The sequence below is a fragment of the Scylla paramamosain genome, unplaced genomic scaffold (assembly GCF_035594125.1).
Source record: "Scylla paramamosain isolate STU-SP2022 unplaced genomic scaffold, ASM3559412v1 Contig28, whole genome shotgun sequence".
Lineage (NCBI taxonomy): Eukaryota > Metazoa > Arthropoda > Malacostraca > Decapoda > Portunidae > Scylla > Scylla paramamosain.
The window spans coordinates 635,464-642,597 of NW_026973693.1; positions in this window are offsets into that span (position 1 = coordinate 635,464).

Here is a 7,134-nt window from a genome sequence, read left to right on the forward strand (position 1 = left end):
CAGTCAAAGCAAACCACAATAATTCTCTTCTCACTGTCCTGCTGCTGCCGGCCCCTCCTACACCTAGCGCCACCTTCTTATGTCCCTCACTTAACATTAGCATCATCGTCCTTCCTCCGCAGGCTCGTAACACATAACAGAGCGAGGGCATTAATCAAGCCAATCCCTCTCAGTGTGACAACTCGATAATTACATCACCATAAACCCCATTAAGTCTCTGCAGCTGCTGATAATTAGCTTTCGATAATTAGTTTCACACCCAACCAATTCATTAAAGAAAATGGGATGATGGGGATCGGGAAAGAGGTAGGCGGGAAGCGGGAGGAAGAGAGAGAGAGAGAGAGAGAGAGAGAGAGAGAGAGAGAGAGAGAGAGAGAGAGAGAGAGAGGAACAGGGGGGGCCAGAGAGAGGGAAAGAGAAAACGTAGGGCGGGGAGGAAAGCTATATTTGCTCGCATCATCAATGTTATTAAGCAATCTCTTTTTAGCCTGTAATTAACAGTCACTCGAGGGGCGGTTCCAGTATTTCCAGCATGATTACCCCCCCCTTCCTTCTCCTCTCCGTTTCCCCTTCTCCTCCTCCTCCTCCTCCTCATTTAACTACTGGTGATGGAAAGGGTAAAGAGTGGGGGAAGAGTGTGGAAAGTTTAACGTATTAAGAGGGTGAGGAGAAATTTATCTGGCCTTGAGGAAAGAGTGAAGGTAAATCAAGGAGTACTGAGATCATGGTAATGGATTCTAAGAGGATACACTGAAGGCTCGGTAAATAACAGGATAAAAATAAGAGTGATGATGCATAGAGGCTGTCGTGCAGGATTAGAAAAGACAAAAGTGAAAATTGACTTCAGGACAAGAGAGAGAGAGAGAGAGAGAGAGAGAGAGAGAGAGAGAGAGAGAGAGAGAGAGAGAGAGAGAGAGAGAGAGAGAGAGAAAGCAGACGTAACGATACACAGATAGAAGCACAGACACCAGGAGGATAAAGAGATAGAGACTGACAAAAAAACAAAAAAAACAAAGAGAATAAATATAGATACACTTGCACACAGAAACCCCAGGGTGGAAAAAGCCAGAGAGAGAGACAGAGAAAAAAAATGGTATGAAGCCAAAAAAAGCAAAAAAAGAAAAAAAAAAACTTGGTGTTTCTTGGAATTTCAATCTAGACATTTCTTTCCCCCATCACTTTCTTCCATTTCTCCCACTTTCTTTTCCCGGCCACATGATGACTTGCCTCGCGCTCCCCCTTCAAGGAAAACTATTGACCTTTAACCTTGGATGTCGTGGAGTCAGATAGGAGAGACGAGAGAAAACAAGCCTCGGAAGAATATTTACAGGAAACCACATACGTACGTACATACACTTTTCCTTTACTTACTTTATCGTCTTGTGTCATAAAAGGTTTAATATGTTTTCCAGAGAGAGAGAGAGAGAGAGAGAGAGAGAGTCCCTTGGTCGTCTGGTGTACTGTCTTAATTGCGTCATTGCTCAGTTGCCAACGCGTAAAATTGGGAAGATAAGCAGCTTTTAAGTCTAGCTTTTGTGGCTGATATTCAACTCTTTCATTTTAACAAGATTGCGTCATTCACGGGATAATAACGCCTTTACTGCCTTTTGTAAGCCCGTCTTCCACACACACACACACACACACACACACACACACACACACATATGTGCTTGCGGTTAGAAAGTTTGATAAATATTTATTGACAACAAACAACAATACAAACAAAAAATACAGGAAATACATTGCTATACTGAAATTAATGTAAATACTGATATGGATAGCATTCACGGGTCCATCAAACACATGTACACACACACACACACACACACACACACACACACACACACAAGCGGACACCAAGTCAAAGTATGGAAATTAATTAAGTCCAGGTGTGCGCACTCTCCTGCCGCATGCAACAGGTAAGCCTTCTCACAAAGAGGTAACGTGACGGCAGCCAACTGAAATAGACTCTTAATGAAAAAAAAACGCAATGAAAAAATACAGATACCTTCACATCGACAAAATACCGTCAGGCTCCCCTAGCAGGTTCCAGCACACTCTCATTACGCCTTCCGCTGCTTCTCCTCCAGCCAGATTTGCTCGGGCACGCGATAATGGCGATGCAAAGGCAGAATGATGAAAATACCCTGAATGAAAAGGCAAAAAACACAATTAGTGGCAAAAAAAGTAGCAACAACAACACTATTATCATCTATGACAACAACCTCTGCTAGTACATCTTTTACTAAGTACTACTACTACTACTACTACTACTACTACTACTACGACTACTACTACTATTACTGCTACTACTACTACTGCGTGCGTGTGTGATTCACCTACGTATTGCCTTGATTGTCACGTCGTGGTCTTATAAACGGCATTTTTCCCTGCCGGTGAGAGTAAGTACAGCCTTGATTATGGGTAATGCGTTGTACAGTAAGTCTGAGCGAGACTGGCCACGGGATAAGTTTGAGCTGCGAAACTTTTAGCACGCACACACACACACACACACACACACACACACACAGAGTATGAACTAACTTTTACCTGGTTCAGTAACTTTGTGTCAAAAGTTTTGGCACCAAGTAAACTACCAGCTGATGAGGTGACTATTATTATTATGATTATTATTATTGTTATTATTATTATTATTATTATTATTATTATTATTATTATTATTATTATTATTATTATTGTCGTGTTATGATATTTTTTTAAAATTCTCATACAGTTTTCATTTCCCTATTACGGTTGACGTCAAGCACGGCGTCTCAAACACACACACACACACACACACACACACACACACACTGATTAATTTCATGTAATCAACGTGGGAGTCAGTGTGTGTTTTGTTATTAGTAATTATGTAAACTAATCCCACAAACCTCCTGCATGGAATGTGTCAGTACGCATGGGATGAAATTAATTAATCTATAAAGAATTGAAGAAAAAGGAAAGGTGATGAAAAGAATACATATTTACATTTATATCCCCTCACTCTCATCACTCTCCACTCCTCTTTTCCCTTTTCTCTTCACGCCCCCTCCCTCCATCCCCCTTCACGTCAACTGCAGATCTAAACTCTATTTTACGCCACCCGCCTACCACTTTCTCCCTTCTGCCTCTCTCATTCTCTCTCTCTCTCTCTCTCTCTCTCTCTCTCTCTCTCTCTCTCTCTCTCTCTCTCTCTCTCTCTCTCTCTCTCTCGATAATTCATCTATAAGATCTACAAGTGCTAAATAAATAATAAAACAAAATGCCATGTATAAATTTGTGAGGCGCGGGTTGCGTCTGGGTGTAATCTATTAAAAAAATACACCATTTTCTAATATTTTAATCTATGTCTAAAAATATTTCTTATCTAACACACAATTTCCTCCCTAAAACATCTTTTCCAACTGTGCATCCATACATATACACTCTGGACACGTCATGTACCCCTCCATGTGTGTGTGTGTGTGTGTGTGTGTGTGTGTGTGTGTGTGTGTGTGTGTGTGTGTGAACTCTTCCCTCAGATCACTGGTGTGAACTCAACACTGGATAGTTCTTTGTTCTTTCTTCATCTCTAATATCTGGCTGTTGTTGTCCGCTACTGAAATTCTTTATAATGATGTTTTCTGTGCTGTCTCACATCTTGCCCACCGGAAGGCTTATGGTCCTGATGATTTCCTTCTACCGTTTCCATTACATGCCTCTTCTATGCTTTCACTCCGCTTCACTGAACTTCTCCAACTCTTCCATCAACGTTCACCTTTCCTTGCTGCTGGAAATTTGCCTGCGTTCCCCAAGAGGATGGCCGATCCAGTCCCTCAGACCATCGAGCTGCAGCTATGATGTCTTATATTCTGCATCCATCTTCGTTAACAAGCTTCTTAATCAATCAGTCACTCAGAATGCTTTTTGTCTTTCTGATCGCCAGTATGAAACCCTTGACGGACGCTGCACTGGAATATATCTCAGTGGGATTTTTTTATTTATTGATTTTTTGTTGCCCTTGGTCAGTGTCCCTCCTACATATAGAAAAAAAAAAAAAAAAAAAAAAAAAAAAAAATATATATATATATATATATATATATATATATATATATATATATATATATATATATATATATATATATATATATATATATATATATATACGAGTATATATATATATATATATATATATATATATATATATATATATATATATATATATATATATATATATATATATATATATATATATATATATATATACAGAGAAAGGGAGAGAGATGCGGGGAGAATTATTCATAGGATCACCTATTAACTATGCTTAATCATGCATCCAATAATATTCTAGATTTAATTCTTACTAACAGGGAGGAAGCAGTCACGCAGGTAGAGGTTGGAGGACAGCTAGGTAACAGTGACCATAGGGAAATTAGGTACAATCTAGAATGGGAAGAAACTGTTAGAAATAAAAACACTAGTAAAATACCTGACTTTAGGAGAGCAGATTTTGAAGAATTAAAAAGGTACCTCCAAGGAGTGGACTGGCAAAGGATGCAGGGTGAGGTCAGGTCAGGGACGGAGTTCAGAGAGATAAGGCAGGATGAGGGAGGTGAGGTGAGGCTCCAGAAGGGAGGAGGAAAGAGGAAGGGGGGAGATAGGCGTGAGTATGTTGGAATGTCAGGTCATGCTGAAATGAGAGAGGTAAGGTCGAGGCGAGTTGATGAGGGAGGGGAGAGGATGGTAGGGAACGAGATGAGGGGTTTAGGTGAAGTAAATGTAGATGAATTGTATAAATATTTCGTAGATAAAGTTCATACAGGTCAATTAGCAAATATCCCGTATAAAACAATAAGATCACAAAAAAATGACCCTAAATGGATGACTGCTAGGTTAAAGCATTATATAGGGCGTAAGAGAAGTATATATAAGAGATTAAAGGCAGGTGAGGAAGTTTTAAGGACACAGTATAATGAATTAGTTAGAACAGTCAGGAAGTTAACGAAGAAAGCTAAGGACAATTATGAATTAAGGGTAGCCAGCCAGGCGAAGACGGACCCCAAGGGATTTTATCAGGTATACAGGACGAAAAATAAGGATACTGTAGGTCCATTAAAGGCAGCAGATGGGGAGCTGGTTAGTTCTGGGGAGGAGATTAGTAAACTTCTGAATGATTATTTTTTAACTGTCTTCACTCAGGAAAACATGCAGGATATGCCAGATAGTGAACAGGTGTTTAGAGCAGATGAGAATGAGAAGCTGACGGATATTTCCATAACTAGGGAGATAGTGGAGCAGGAGATAGATAGGCTAAAAAAGTTCAAGTCACCAGGACCTGATGAAATATATCCCAGAGTACTGAAGGAATGTAAAAAGATTATTAGTGAGCCGTTAGTTTCTGTCTTTAGGAAATCACTGGAGTCGGGTGAGGTACCAGAAATGTGGAGGCAGGCTAATGTAGTACCCATCTTTAAGAAAGGGGATAAAACTTTAGCGTCTAATTATAGACCTGTCAGCTTAACTTCAGTTGTAGGTAAAATGTTAGAGTCAATAATAGCCAGGAACATTAGGGAACATTTAGACAAACATAACTTGATAAATCAGTCACAGCATGGCTTCACGAAGGGGAAGTCTTGCCTGACAAACTTGTTAAGTTTTTACAGTAAGGTGTACGAGGCAGTAGATAATGGTGATAGTTATGATATCTTATATCTGGACTTTAGTAAAGCATTCGACAAGGTGCCCCATCAAAGGCTCCTGAGAAAGATTAGGGCGCACGGGATAGATGGGAAGGTGTTAGGTTGGATAGGGTCATGGCTTGGTAACAGGCGACAGAGAGTGCTAATAAACGGCTCGAAATCCGAGTGGGGTCATGTCATTAGTGGGGTGCCACAGGGATCAGTATTAGGGCCATTATTATTTCTAATATATATCAATGACTTGGATAGTGGAATTAGTAGCGATGTTAGTAAATTTGCGGATGACACAAAGATAGGTAGATTAATTAGGTCAGAAGCGGATGCCATCGCCTTGCAGACAGACTTAGATAGAATGAATGAATGGACGGATAGATGGCAAATGCAATTTAATATCAATAAATGCAAAGTGCTTAGCGTAGGTAGAGGAAACCCACACAATAGGTACACATTAAACACCCAAACTCTGGTAGGTACAGGGTACGAGAAAGATTTAGGAGTTATAGTTAGCTCTGAACTCCGTCTAGGGAAACAATGCATAGAAGCCAGAAACAAGGCAAATAGGGTACTAGGATTCATTTTTAGGAGTGTTAAAAGTAGAAGGCCGGAAGTAATATTAAAGTTATACTTGGCGCTGGTCAGACCTCATCTAGACTACGCTGTGCAGTTCTGGTCCCCACATTACAGGAAAGATATAGGTCTATTAGAATCAGTACAGAGGAGAATGACTAAAAGGATACAGGGGATGAGGAGTATTCCCTACGAAGCGAGGTTGAAGCGGTTAAATTTACATTCTCTAGAGAGACGTAGGTTAAGAGGGGACCTGATAGAAGTCTTTAAGTGGTATAAGGGTTATAACAAGGGAGATGTAAGCAAAATTCTTAGGATCAGCAACCAGGGTAGAACAAGAAATAACGGGTTCAAGCTTGAAAAATTTAGGTTTAGGAAGGAGATAGGAAAAAATTGGTTCTCAATAGAGTGGTAGATGAGTGGAACGGACTCAGTAATCATGTAGTTAGTGCTAGGACACTAGAGAGCTTTAAGAGAAGATTAGACAAGTTTATGGATGGGGATAGCAGATGGAAATAGGTAGGTGTGTTTCATACAGGGACTGCCACGTGTAAGCCTGGTCGCTTCTTGCAGCTTCCCTTATTTCTTATGTTCTTATGTTCTTATGTTCTTATCCACGAGCACCGTCCAGCAAAAAGTTAATTGAATCCCACTCCATCAATCTTCCACTCAGCCCAATTTTCTCTCTCTCTCTCTCTCTCTGTGTGTGTGTGTGTGTGTGTGTGTGTGTGTGTGTGTGTGTGTGTGTGTGTGTGTGTGTGTGTGTGCGTGTGTTCTTATGCATCCTCTTTCCTCATGGCAAATTTGTATAGTAAAAGTTTTACGTTATGGTGGAAAAAGTAAAGTTCATAAAATATCTCCGCCGTAACTCACACCGTAATCGATAAAT